The sequence below is a fragment of the Eretmochelys imbricata genome, chromosome 6 (assembly GCF_965152235.1).
Source record: "Eretmochelys imbricata isolate rEreImb1 chromosome 6, rEreImb1.hap1, whole genome shotgun sequence".
Classification (NCBI taxonomy): Eukaryota; Metazoa; Chordata; order Testudines; family Cheloniidae; genus Eretmochelys; species Eretmochelys imbricata.
Window position 1 is genome coordinate 24,110,400 of NC_135577.1, and position 12,448 is coordinate 24,122,847.

Here is a 12,448-nt window from a genome sequence, read left to right on the forward strand (position 1 = left end):
AACTTTTTTTTTTTAACTATGAATCTCCACCCTGAAAATGAAGACTGTTAACAGCCATTTTTGCTACGGAAACCTATATTCCATTGCACTTCTTTAAAGTAAGCACTGATAACCCAACCCAAATAAAGTATCATCTTGATGGAATGTACCTAGAGAAGAAAGTGAGAGCTGCTGCTAGAGACACAGGAAACATGAGACTTCCCCTGTACATTTTTAAACAAGTTTCTCTTGAATTATTAGCTTAATGTAAAATCCAGAAAAAATGCCAACAGCCTGTTTTTAGGCATACTTTTTGTCTTCTGATGCTATTCCCTGTGTCTCCAGATGCTGCTCATACTTTTCTGTCTTTTTTCAGGCATTTTCTTTCAAACTTCTCCCCAGCATTTAGTTTCAAACCTAGATTCTGTCCCCCACCAAATTTCATAGATGCATTTTCCCCCTACCGTGTGCTGAAATGGGACAGGTGTCAAATCCCTTGAGGGTACTGTTTTTATACCTACTGTGACTTGAGAATGGTGTTCCTCTGTGTCTGGTTTGCACATGGGAAAATGGGTGCAATGTGGAGGAGAAGCAGAAGAGTGTAGATTGGATTAGGGGAGTGCACACTGAATTTTCTCTCTGGCAGAAGACACAACCCACTGTGTATCCTTTGTAGTACTGACCCAGGGGCTACCACAGTCAGTGGAAGTCATTGGTAGAACTGCTTTTAAGGAGCTGGCAGTGGGGAACAGTGTGGAGGTACAAGCTTCCCACAGGACTCTTGAGATTGGCCAGTTTGGGACCAGCCTACTCCTTAGGTGGAAAAAGAGAGAGGAACTCATTGAGGTGAGTAAAACTAGTAAGTCTCTTGAAGAGATTTCACTCCTTCCTGTGAAATAGCATGCATGGGAGGAACAGGGCCTTAGTGATCATGTAGTTGTTTAATTAACAAAAGAGAGACTTTGGCCATATTTCAACTGCAGAGTTAACCTAGGTTTACACTTGAGTAACGTTGATCGAGTGAGAGTTGCCACGCTGCAAAATAATGTTCTACCTGTTTTGTGTTAGCAGCTGACAAGTTGTGCTAACTCGAGCTGTAGCTTATGCCTCTTGACAGGCTGGCCAATTCAAGTTAAAAGCACCACCACACTGAAGCTGCAGGTTCTTCTGTGTGAACAGGACTCTAGTTAATATGAACACTTAAGTTGCAACTCAGGTTAAGTTTGCAGTGAAGACAATCCATCTGAAAGCTTTCCCAGTTTTTTTAATACTATATAATGTCTATTAAATGACTACATCATTTAAGGCACTTGTAAAAGATCACTTTTTTGCTTTTCTCTCTTCCTCGATCTATCTTTTTACTCAGTTTTCCTCCTTTTTCCTTTTAATGTGTTCTCTGCTTCCCTTTCTTCTCCTAGTACTACTGATTTAATTTTTAGTATAACAGTACTTTGCACAGTCTAGGGGTCTAGTAGAAGCAGTAAAAATTAACTAAAGCTCATTTCACGCTGGAGCTGCAAACAGCACTAACTAGGAACAGCAAAACTAGAACTTGAACGATTCTCCTTGGGCAATTAACCTGGAGAGGATATCTGAAACATAACTTGTATTTCTGAACAATAATCTTCAACTGTTATGATCTTATCCTCCTTTTGTGCTTTCCTCATGAATTCTGAAGATTTTGTTTCTCGGTGGACGCTTACTCATTAGGGTAACAATGTTAAGAGCAAGCTTTGAGCCTGAATTACCAGCACCTAATTTATAACAAGCCTAAGGATTTATAGGGGTTTGATGGACCTACTATGTATATCTGACTCCTCTGCCCCATCCCCCCCAACTTTGTTGCAATAAACTGTTGTTATTATCTACCGGCTTTGAAATATGAGGCCTGATGGACCAAAATCTGGGCTAAGTTAACAGAGGCTTTTGTGGATTGTCACTGAGAAAGTGCAGTTTAGCTGTATCAACTTCTGTTTCAATCATGTCTGAGCATGCTTATTGTCATCCCCAAATCCCTCTGAAATAAACAAGTTTAGAAACTGCAGATGAATAAGGAGACTACGTGGGCAAAGCCAGACTACTTTTCGTAGGTTCAGCTGGCATTCTGTAAAATCTTTTTAGAATAGTGTAATAATATAGCATTGATCTTAGAGATGTTGCCATAATCTTATGAATGTGTTCACATTGCTTCAGAAATATGACTACTTAATTACTGATTAGCGAGGGGGGGAAATAATTTTTTGGTGACTAATGCAGAAGTGCAAGAGTAGAAGCTTTAGGCTATTTTCATCAGGGTATTTCTTTCTTGAAGCTGTAATTTTTGCGGTAGGAATTAATGTCTCCTTAAATTAATTTACCAGATGAGGTTCAGATGTCCTAAAAGTAGCCAGAATTGAACTTCTTGTGATAAATGGTTTATCTGGATTTTGGGAAAGTTGTACACTTAAGTATTGGGTGTGGGAACATTATATTCTCACTGGAACTAGGAATTCTGTTTCATAGACCAGATTTTGGCATAGTTCACTTGTGATGATGCACTAAGTACCAAAACAGTAGACATTTCAACTAACTCAGGAGTAAAAACAAATACACTGTTTATAAACTTGCACTGAAATATTAAGTGGGTAATAATTTTCATATATGGATATCTTTGTGTCACTCGTGTTTAGTTCAGTTCTTGCTGTCTTTCACTGGCTGTCACAAAAGCAGACTGGAGGTTATTGGGAATTCACTGGAAATAATATGGATCAATGTAAAACTGAGAGCTTTCTATTGATCTAAATAAGTTAGCATGCTAGTCCCCATCTGTTCACTCAAGTGTTTCCCAAAAATGAAGTGGAAGACATTTGGCAGCACATTTGAGGAAAATAGGTTAGAAAAAGGGGAAAGGACTCCTCTTATTTTGGTCAGAAATTCATTGTCATGTAATAGCACATATAAAATGCCCATCATCATAGTATCTATTACATTAAACACGATCAGCAGCTATGTAACTACCCTACCTATGAATTCTGTCTGCTCAGGGCAAGATTTTCAAAGGCACCAAGTGCCCAACTACCTGTTTTGCCTTTGGAAGATCTGCCCTGTGGCTGTTCAGAAAAAGAGGACTTTTTTGGTCAAGCTTACTCCCTGCAAGGGCAGGATGTAGTCTAATGATTCAGGTCCTAAGATAAGCACCTGGCAGGCAGCTGCTATGGGGTGCTATAAGTCTGTGCAGTCTGTTTGTTTTCCCCCCTTCCCCCACCCCTTCACCCTGCTGTTCCAGATAACCAGCTGCATGTCAGATTAGGGAGAGGAGGAGGGTGGAATTGGCATCATACTTCATGAAGCTAATGACATTCTCTGTAGGGAAGAGCTAATCCTTACTGTAGTTTTGGCATCAGAGTTCTTCCATTGCTGATTAAAAGGAATAGTTTTCAGTGTATTGGTGCCAGAGCTATTCAGCATAGCAGTTCAGCAGAGCATACAATAGGTACTTTAACTACAAATTTACATGAACCTTTCCATCAAAGCGAAAAGTTGCCATTTAAAGGCAGGTGAAATGAGTAAAAATAATTTGTCTTTATTATACTAAAACTTAGTATAATAACCATGCTGATATCAATGAGTTACTGCAGTGGAGTTTTTAAAGCCTGCGTCCACTGTCAGTGGGGATCAGGAATTCAGGACTTCCTTGTTCTCAACCCTATGCTTGGTTCACTAGACCATTCTGCATCATACTTCTGAGTGCCTTTCTTTTGGCCCCAAAATCACATTAATTGGTCAGCAGAGTATTTAGATGAGATGGAATTAGTCTGAGAGTGTGTAATTCTATGGGCAGATTGATAGAAAGGTAAGGGGGGGGGGTCATTTCATTCTTAAAAATCTGTGGAATCATAATTTCAGTGGTGTCATTCTGCAGTGTGCTGCGGCAGCGGGGACTTGCTGCCCTCCTCCTCTCTTCTCTCTCCCCCCACGGCCCTCTAGTTGGTGAAAATTTTGATAATATAATATCATTGGAAATGGGCCGAGTTGTGTATCATTTGAAAGTCCTTTTTCCCATGAGTACAAGGGTACCAAACAAGACAGACCTAGACCAATTATGTAGATGTTAAACATTTTCTCAAATATACATATTTTTAATTATACTTTTAACACAGGCGTGTCAAACATGTAGCCCTCACAAGTTAAATTGTGGTCCTCCTCTGACAGCACTGTTACCAGTTAATGCTCACAACATGATACCTGGTGAATTTTTTTTTTTTTAATATTACAGATTACTATAAATGGAAGGAGGGCTTCAAGTTGATTTGCTGTCATTGGAAAAAAGGAAGTGTATCAGTGATTTTGATTATCACTTTGTTTGTTATGCCAAACGAGTTGTAATGAGGCACTGGATAAGATGTCAGCACCCAGCCAGAAATTAGTGAAATCCATCTGCAAATGGTATGCACATACATTACGTAACATAATTACAACCCCTAAGTAATTTATTACAAAATCCTTGTTTTTACTTTGGTCTTGATCATTTTTAAGGCATCAGTGGGGAGACAGAGTACCAAGTGGTAGCTAAATCTTCGGAGAGTACTGCTGCAGAGGCTTGGTTAAACACAGCGCTCAGTGGCACCTTATGTGCACCCATAAACTGAATTTGGCAAAGTTGGAGAGGAAGTACATTAAGCATGAGGAAAAAATTGAAGATGCTGGGACAAGTGCCAGCTGTGCGCAAGACTTGTCTTATGCTATGTTCCATGGCACACATTTTGAGAGGAACACCGGCTTCTTCTAGGGTAAGCTGGAAGTGCAGAAGCATCCATTAATCACAGTTTCAACACGACAGGTGAGAATTTGTATGACACAGTCACGCTTAGTGAGAACGACGTAAGTGGGTACGTTGGCCCAAAAGAGGCCCAAGCATATGACATTGCATATTATATTGAGTGCTACAGCAGTAATGCATGTAATGTGTTGTGTCAACAGGTAAAATCAATAGAAATAAATACAGACTTTTCTTTTAAATTTTTACTGCAAATTGTGGGACTCTGCTAGAGTTCTGAATTGCCTTGTCGTGGCTCTAATGGATGGGAAAGTGGTGGGGATGGCTGAAGTGGAGGCTAAGTACTAAGAGCTAAGAATTATGTGCTTTGAATGGGATTGAAGAGGAACAAATGTTTGAATAAGACAGAACACTGCATATGTGCCCAGCAAAAAGCAAACTAATGCATATCCTGCATGGTCTTCCTAAACCAGCACCTACTGACAACATGGTCAGTACCTTATGCTAGCAGAGGCCTTTCAGCATAGCAATCGTAGATAGTATGGCTGAGATGCAAGTTCTTAACAAACCAGAAACTGTTAACACCTGCTGAGATTTGGCTGAACTTTTCATTATAAGGCTACCAAGAACATACTGGACCTAGGACAAAGTCCATCTCCTATGGACACATGTGTAAAGGAATCAATTAAAAATCTTACCAGAAAGAAGAGACTCCATGGTATTGCACCTGTCCAATATAAAATCATTGACTCTACAAACACCTTTAGTGTCGGAATGAAGAAGCTGGTGTTTTGTAATTGCAGAAAGGATGGGTTAACGATGTACTTTGAAGGAAAAAAAGAATTGCTCGAAGAATTTCATCATCACATGGCATAAAGATGATGCTACCTTGCACTCTGTGTAGTTTCTTCATAGTTCCCATGAGGAGGCTGACACTAAAATGATCTTGCATACCATCAATGCCATAGAGAGGTGCTACTAAATGCTAGACTTTCGTACATGACAGATGTTGTAGTGCTTTCTGTGAGATGCTGTCCAAGACTTCTGCAAGGTTCTGTTTTTGTGCCTGCTGCTGGGGAACAGAATTGCTGTTTCTGTCAGAGATGATGTGTTCCCATCACTCGCACCATTAAAAGCTAAGAATATAAGAACATAAGAATGGCCGTACTGGGTCAGACCAAAGGTCCATCCAGCCCAGTATCCTGTCTACCGACAGTGGCCAATGCTAGGTACCCCAGAGGGAGTGAACCTAATAGGTAATGATCTAGTGATCTCTCTCCTGCCATCCATCTCCACCCTCTGACAAACAGAGGCTGGAGACACCATTCCTTACCCATGACTGTGCTGCCAGGTTTCTGGGCCCTTTCAGGGTGTGATACTGCTGGAGGGTTGGTTGCAGAGACCAAATTAACTTACTGGAAGGTATTTGATTCAGCCTCCAAGACACTCTCCTAGCTTTGAAGGTACTCAGAATGGCTGAGATCACTGATGCGGTCATAAATGCACTGGAGATGTGCATATACTGAGTTTACTGTTTGAAGACTAACATTGTGACACTTGCAGAGCTACACTGATGGATATTTTCCAAGAATCAGACAAAGGAGAAAAATTTATATCTGCAAATTATCAAGCAATGGAATAGCTCTGGGGGGATCGAGTATGTCCAAAACTACCCTCCACTATCTGGCATGGAGGGGTCTTGGCGGATAGACGGAGCACACCAGTTATGTGTGAAATACCATGCAGTTCAGTATCAGTCCTTCAGCTAATCAAATGCTTGTGAACAAAGACCAGATGCACACCACCCTGCAGATGTTTGGCCAGCAGCCTGCCTTATACACAGATGTGTGGAATGCAGACAAGGATTGGTGAGAACCATGTCTAGCAGCAGTGCTCTAGATGGAGATGACACTGATGACTTTGATGAATAAATGTGTTCAGTCCTAAATGTCAAGGCTAACTTCCCTAGCATTACCAAAATCAGTATCTTCTTTTATGTAAGCAATGCATCCCTGTATAGAAGCATAATTAACAGTTGTTCTAGGTTTGTCATGTTTGGTACCATTGTGTTTGTGGGAGAAAGGACTTTCAAGTGATATCGAACTTGACCCATTTCCAACAAAATTATATTAAAATTCCAGCAACTGGAGGACCTGGGGCTGGGAGGGCAGCAAGTCACTCCTGCCATGTAGCAGAGAGTGACACCATGAAAATGATGATTCTGTAGATTTATACAGATCTGATTACACCTCCCTTTGCCTGTCTGTCACTAACTTGCCCACAGAATGAGACTTTACTACATTATACTCCTATAGACTAACCCTGCATAGCACTTTCCCTCCTACCTTACTCACAAATATGCTTAGGAATTTAGCAAAATGTAGGGTTCTGTGGCTCTGGCTTTCACTAGCTCCACAGGCAGATGTATAAAGTGGACTAGGTAACACACGATTAGGAAAAAAGTGGTATGCTTCCAACTCTTGCCATCAGTGTACGTTTGTCTTCTATAACGAAGTTTTTCCTTAAGGAGAAGGCCTAGAAACTTCTTTCAAACGAGAGCTGAAATTCTACTTGAGTACAGATCTACTGGATAAGGTTAGATAGCAGTGCCACAGAAATATTCAGTTATACCATTGATTCACTGGAGTAAGTTGAGTGTAATAGTAACTACGAAATCAGGAAACTTGTCTCCATATAGCTTAAACAGCACACTGGGTAGAAAGTTATCTATCTAAAATTCAGTTGTAGTATTACAATTCCTGTAGAATTAAACTAAGTTGGTATTCAAGTTCAATATGCTTAGGAGTTTTAGCAACCTGTCTTGTTAGTGATATTAGAACAGTGGCTTAAGACAGCAAATGAATCTTTGAAATCAAAACCTTTTAGACTGTCTCGAATGTAGAAATACTCACGGAGGTGTTACCCTACTGGATCCTGAACACTTGCTGGACCAATTGCCCTTTAACTATAGCACATCTACACCCAGATAGTATAGGCTCTGCCATCTACTATTACAGTTCAGATGGTGATTCAGTAAGATGCAAATCAAAGGAAGGTAAGCAGAAATTCAAAATAATTGTGGTGTCCGGCACTCGGGTCTTAAGTAGTCCAGTTGAGTGCCAACCATAAAGATCAGAAATTAAAGAACCAAAACAGTATTCGTAATAGCAGAGTAAAGTATCTTACAGTCCAAAACATAGTTCAGTAATAAAGATTGTGCATAAAACATCCTGGTGTTCAGGGTAGCTGTCTGCATCTAATATTTTCTGGAAACTGCTTGATTCCATATTAGGGTATGTCTATAAGATCGACCTAATTTTGTAGCATAGAAGTCTAATTTTTAGAAATCGATTTTATACAGTCGATTGCATATGTCCACACTAAGCGCATTAAGTCGACGGAGTGCGTCCTCACTACTGTGGCTAGCATCGACAAACGGAGTGGTACACTGTGGGTAGCTATCCCACAGTTCCCGCCCATTGGAATTCTGGGTTAAGCTCCCAGTGCCTGATGGGGCAAAAACGTTTGTCGCGGGTGGTTTTGGGTACATGTCATCAGTCTCCCCTCCCTCCGTGAAAGCAACATCAGACAATCGTTTTGCGCCTTTTTTCTGTGCAGACGCCATACCATGACAAACATGGAGCCCACTCAGCTCAGCTCACCGTCATCGCAGGCTGTTCTGTCCTGGGTGCTGCCGTCAGCAGACAGTGCAGTAGGAATGCTGAGCATTGTCATACGCCGCTTCTTGTGCAACTCTGCCCTGCTGCTCCCCAGCGACGAGCTCAGGGGATCTGTTCTGGTCCTCCTGGGTGCTGTACTACTGCTAACAGTCGTCATCCACCTTTTCTGCTGCAACTCTGCTCTCCTGCAGACGCCATACCACTGCAAGCATGGAGCCCACTCTGCTCACCGTCACCGCTGCTGTTGTGAGCATTGTAAACACCTCACACATTACCCTGGAGTATATGCAGAACTGGGCTAAGAGACGCCAGCACGAGGAAGATTTTGATGAGGACATGGGCACAGACATTCCTGAAAGCACGGGATGTGGCAGTTGGGAAATTATGGTGGCAGTGGCGTGGTTGATACAGTGGAATGCTGATTCTGGGCCCAGCAAACAAGCACAGACTGGTGGGACCGCACAGCGTTGTAGGTATGGGATGATTCCCAGTGGCTGCGAAACTTTTGCATGCATAAGGCCACTTTCCTGGAACTCTGGGATTTGCTTTCCCCCACCCTGAAGCGCAGGAATACCAAGATGAGAGCTGCCTGACAGTTGAGAAACAAGTGGTGATAGCCCTGTGGAAGCTTGCAACGCCTGACTGCTACCAGTCAGTCAAGAATCAATTTGGAGTGGGCAAGTCTACTGTGGGGGCTGCTGTGATCCAAGTAGCTAATGCAGTCATTGACATTCTGTTATCAAGGGTAGTGACTCTGGGAAACATGCAGGCCATACTGGATGGCTTTGCTGCAATGGGGTTCCCTAACTGTGGTGGTGCGATCTTGGCACTGGACCACTTTGCCAACTAGTACATAAACTGCAAGGGGTACTTTTCAATGGTGCTGCAAGCACTGGTGGATCACAAGGGACGTTTCACCGACATCAACGTGGGATGGGTGGGAAAGGTGCATGACTCTTGCATATTTAGGAACTCTGGGCTGTTCGAGCAGCTGCAAGAAAGGACTTACTTCCCAGACCAGAAAATTATTCTTGGGGATGTTGAAATGCCTATAGGTTTCAGAGTAACAGCCGTGTTAGTCTGTATTCGCAAAAAGTAAAGGAGTACTTGTGGCACCTTAGAGACTAACCAATTTATCTGAGCATGGGCGTTTGTGAGCTACAGCTCACTTCATCGGATGCATACTGTGGAAAGTGTAAAAGATCTTTTTATACACATAAAGCATGAAAAAATACCTCCTTCCACCCCACTCTCCTGCTGGTAATAGCTGTAAATGCCTATAGTTATCCTTGGGGACACAGCCTATGCCTTGCTCCTACGGCTCATGAAGCCATACACAGGCAGCCTGGACAGTAGTAAGGAGCAGTTCAACTATAGGCTGAGCAAGTGCAGAATGGTGGTAGAATGTGCCTTTGAACGTTTAAAAGCTCACTGGCGCTGTTTGCTGACTAGGTCAGACCTCAGCGCAACCAACGTTCCCATTGTTATTGCTGCTTGCTGTGTGCTCCGTAATATCTGTGAGAGTAAGGGGGAGACCTTTATGGCAGGGTGGGAGGTTGAGGCAAGTAGCCTGGTGTCCGATTTTGAGCAGCCAGACACCAGGGCGATTAGAAGTGCACAGCAAGGCATGCTGCGCATCAGAGAGGCTTTGAAAACCAGTTTCATGACTGTCCAGGCTTCGGTGTGACAACTGTGTGTGTTTTTCCTTGATGTAAACCTGCCTGCTTTGTTGATTTTAATTCTCTGTAAGCCAACTACCCTCCCCTCTTCGAAATAAAGTAACACTTGTTTTGCAACCATGCATTCTTTCTTTATTTCTTAAAAAAAAAAAAAGAAGAGATAGCAGACAAGGTAGCCTGGGTGGGGAGTAGGAGGAGGGAAGGACAAGGCCACGTTGTTTATTGTAGCCACATTCAAAATCAAACTGTTGGTTTGAAAGACAGCCTTCTCTTGCTTGGGCCATCCGCTGGATTGGCTGGGTGACTGTAGCCTCCCCTCCTCCCCCCTGCACGTTCTTGGACGTCTGGGTGAGGAGGCTATGCAACATGGGGAGGTGGTTATACAGAGGATGCGGGGGGGGGGTGGCGGCTGTGCTCTTGTTGGCTTTCTTGCAGCTCCAACAGATGCTTCATCATATCTGTTTGCTCACCCATTAGCCTCAGCATCGCTTCCTGCCTCCACTCTTTGCGCTCCCTTAATTCTTTCCTGGCCTCTGCCACTGAATGCCTCCATGCATTAAGCTGTGCCCTATCAATGCGGGACGACTGCATGAGCTCAGAAAACATGTCATTGCAAGTGCCTTTTTTTCACCTTCTCATCTGTGATAACCTCAGGGAGGGAGATAAAGGGAGCATAGAAACATTTGCACCTGGGGGGAGGTAAAAAGGGAGAGTAAAATTGGGTTGGCTTCTTACACCTTCATAACATTTCGGAATGTTTTCAAACTGCAGCACCCCCCTTTCCCAGAGCAAGCAATGGATTGGGCTTCACATTTAAAAGGAGAGGCTGCAGTATTCGGGTAGATGTCCTTTTACTGTTCCCTTACAAAAATTCCCCTATTTCAACCAGGTTCAACCATGAACACTATTGCTTTTAAACCCTGTACTGTAGTTACAAATGTTCAGTCACCAGAGGTGCCTTCTCCAGCTTCAGGGTTGGGGATCCCGCCTTGGGAGAGTATTGGCTCCAGGGTGATGAAAAGGTCCTGGCTGCTGGGGAGAATGGATTCACCACTTGCCTGTTGCGCATTCTCCTCCTCTTCATCCTTCTCCTCTTCCTTATCCACAAAATCCTCTTCCGTGTGGCATGAGACTACCCCCTTGCAGGGGTCCACGGACAGTGGTGGGATAGTGGTAGGGTCCCCCCCTAGAATGCCATGCAGCTGTTCATAGAAGCGCATGTATGGGGCTCTGACCCGGAGTGACCGTTTGCCTCCTTTGTCTTTTGGTAGGCTTGCCTGAGCTCCTTAACTTTCACGCGGCACTGCTGTGTGTCCCTGGTGTATCCTCTGTCCAACATGCCCTGTGAGATTTTGGCAAAGATATTTGTATTTCTTCTTTTGGATCAGAGTTCTGCGTGCACAGATACTTCTCCCCATACAGTAATCAGATCCAACGTCTTCCTTTCGGTCCATGCTGGAGCTCGTTTGCGATTCTGGGACTACATGGTCACCTGTGCTCCTGAGCTTGCCACACTGACCAAACAGGAAATGAAATTCAAAAGTTCCTGGGGCTTTTCCTGTGTACCTGGCTAGTGCATCGAAGTTGAAAGCGCTGTGCAGAGCGATCACAATGGAGCACTCTGGGATAGCTCCCGGAGGCCAATACTGTCGATTTGCATCCACGCTACCCCAAATTCGACCCAGCAAGGTCGATTTTAGCGCTACTCCCCTCGTCGGGGAGGAGTACAGAAGTCGATTTTAAGAGCCCTTTAGGTCGACGGAACGGGGTTGGTTGTGTGAACGCGGTTATTTTTAAATTAACCTAACGCGGCTAATTTTGACCTAACCCCGTAGTGTAGACCAGGCCTTTGTTTGTACAAGCTATTTCCTAATCTGTGGAGAACTAAATGGCAAAACAGCCTCCAGATAGGCCGTGTGTGTGATACGATCATTAATCTTGATTAATGAAGCCTTTACCATATATAGTGTATATTCAAAGCCAAAGCTGCTTGTTGGCACCCCTTTCTTCTGAGCAACAATATTAAAGCAAGCAAGTTTGGATTAGAATCTCTATCTGCAGCACGTGGACAGTTTTTTTAGATAAAGTACTGGCTTCAATCCCAGTGTTTTTAGCCTTCTCTTCAGGAAAGGAAAATGTGCATCTCTTTGAGAACTGCAGGATAATAGCTGTTAGGTTGTGTAAGCTTCCTCTTAGCAGAGAATGAGCTGCCAAGTCAGGGTTAAGTGAGTACTTAAAGTTGCAACTCCTTGGAGGGTTCCATCTCTGCAGATATCTATGGAGGAAGTTGCCTGGGCACTTAATTAGGGGAAAACTGGTTCCAGTAAAACCCATAGGGTTAGGAAAAAAAACTC

The 12,448-nt window shown here is 43.2% G+C and overlaps 1 protein-coding gene across 6 annotated transcripts in view; it reads left to right on the forward strand.

Moving 5' to 3' along the window:
- The window catches only part of AP2A2 (adaptor related protein complex 2 subunit alpha 2), a 108,151-nt gene that overhangs the window by 10,748 nt on the left and 84,955 nt on the right, over positions 1 to 12,448 (forward strand). Inside the window, exon 1 of one of the 6 annotated variants that reach the window (XM_077818247.1) lies at positions 802 to 825. The exons of the other annotated variants lie outside the window; for them this stretch is intronic. The gene's annotated coding sequence lies outside the window, so the exon portion shown is untranslated. Of the gene's footprint in view, positions 1 to 801; positions 826 to 12,448 lie in introns of those variants that run through there. 6 annotated transcript variants of the gene reach the window in all.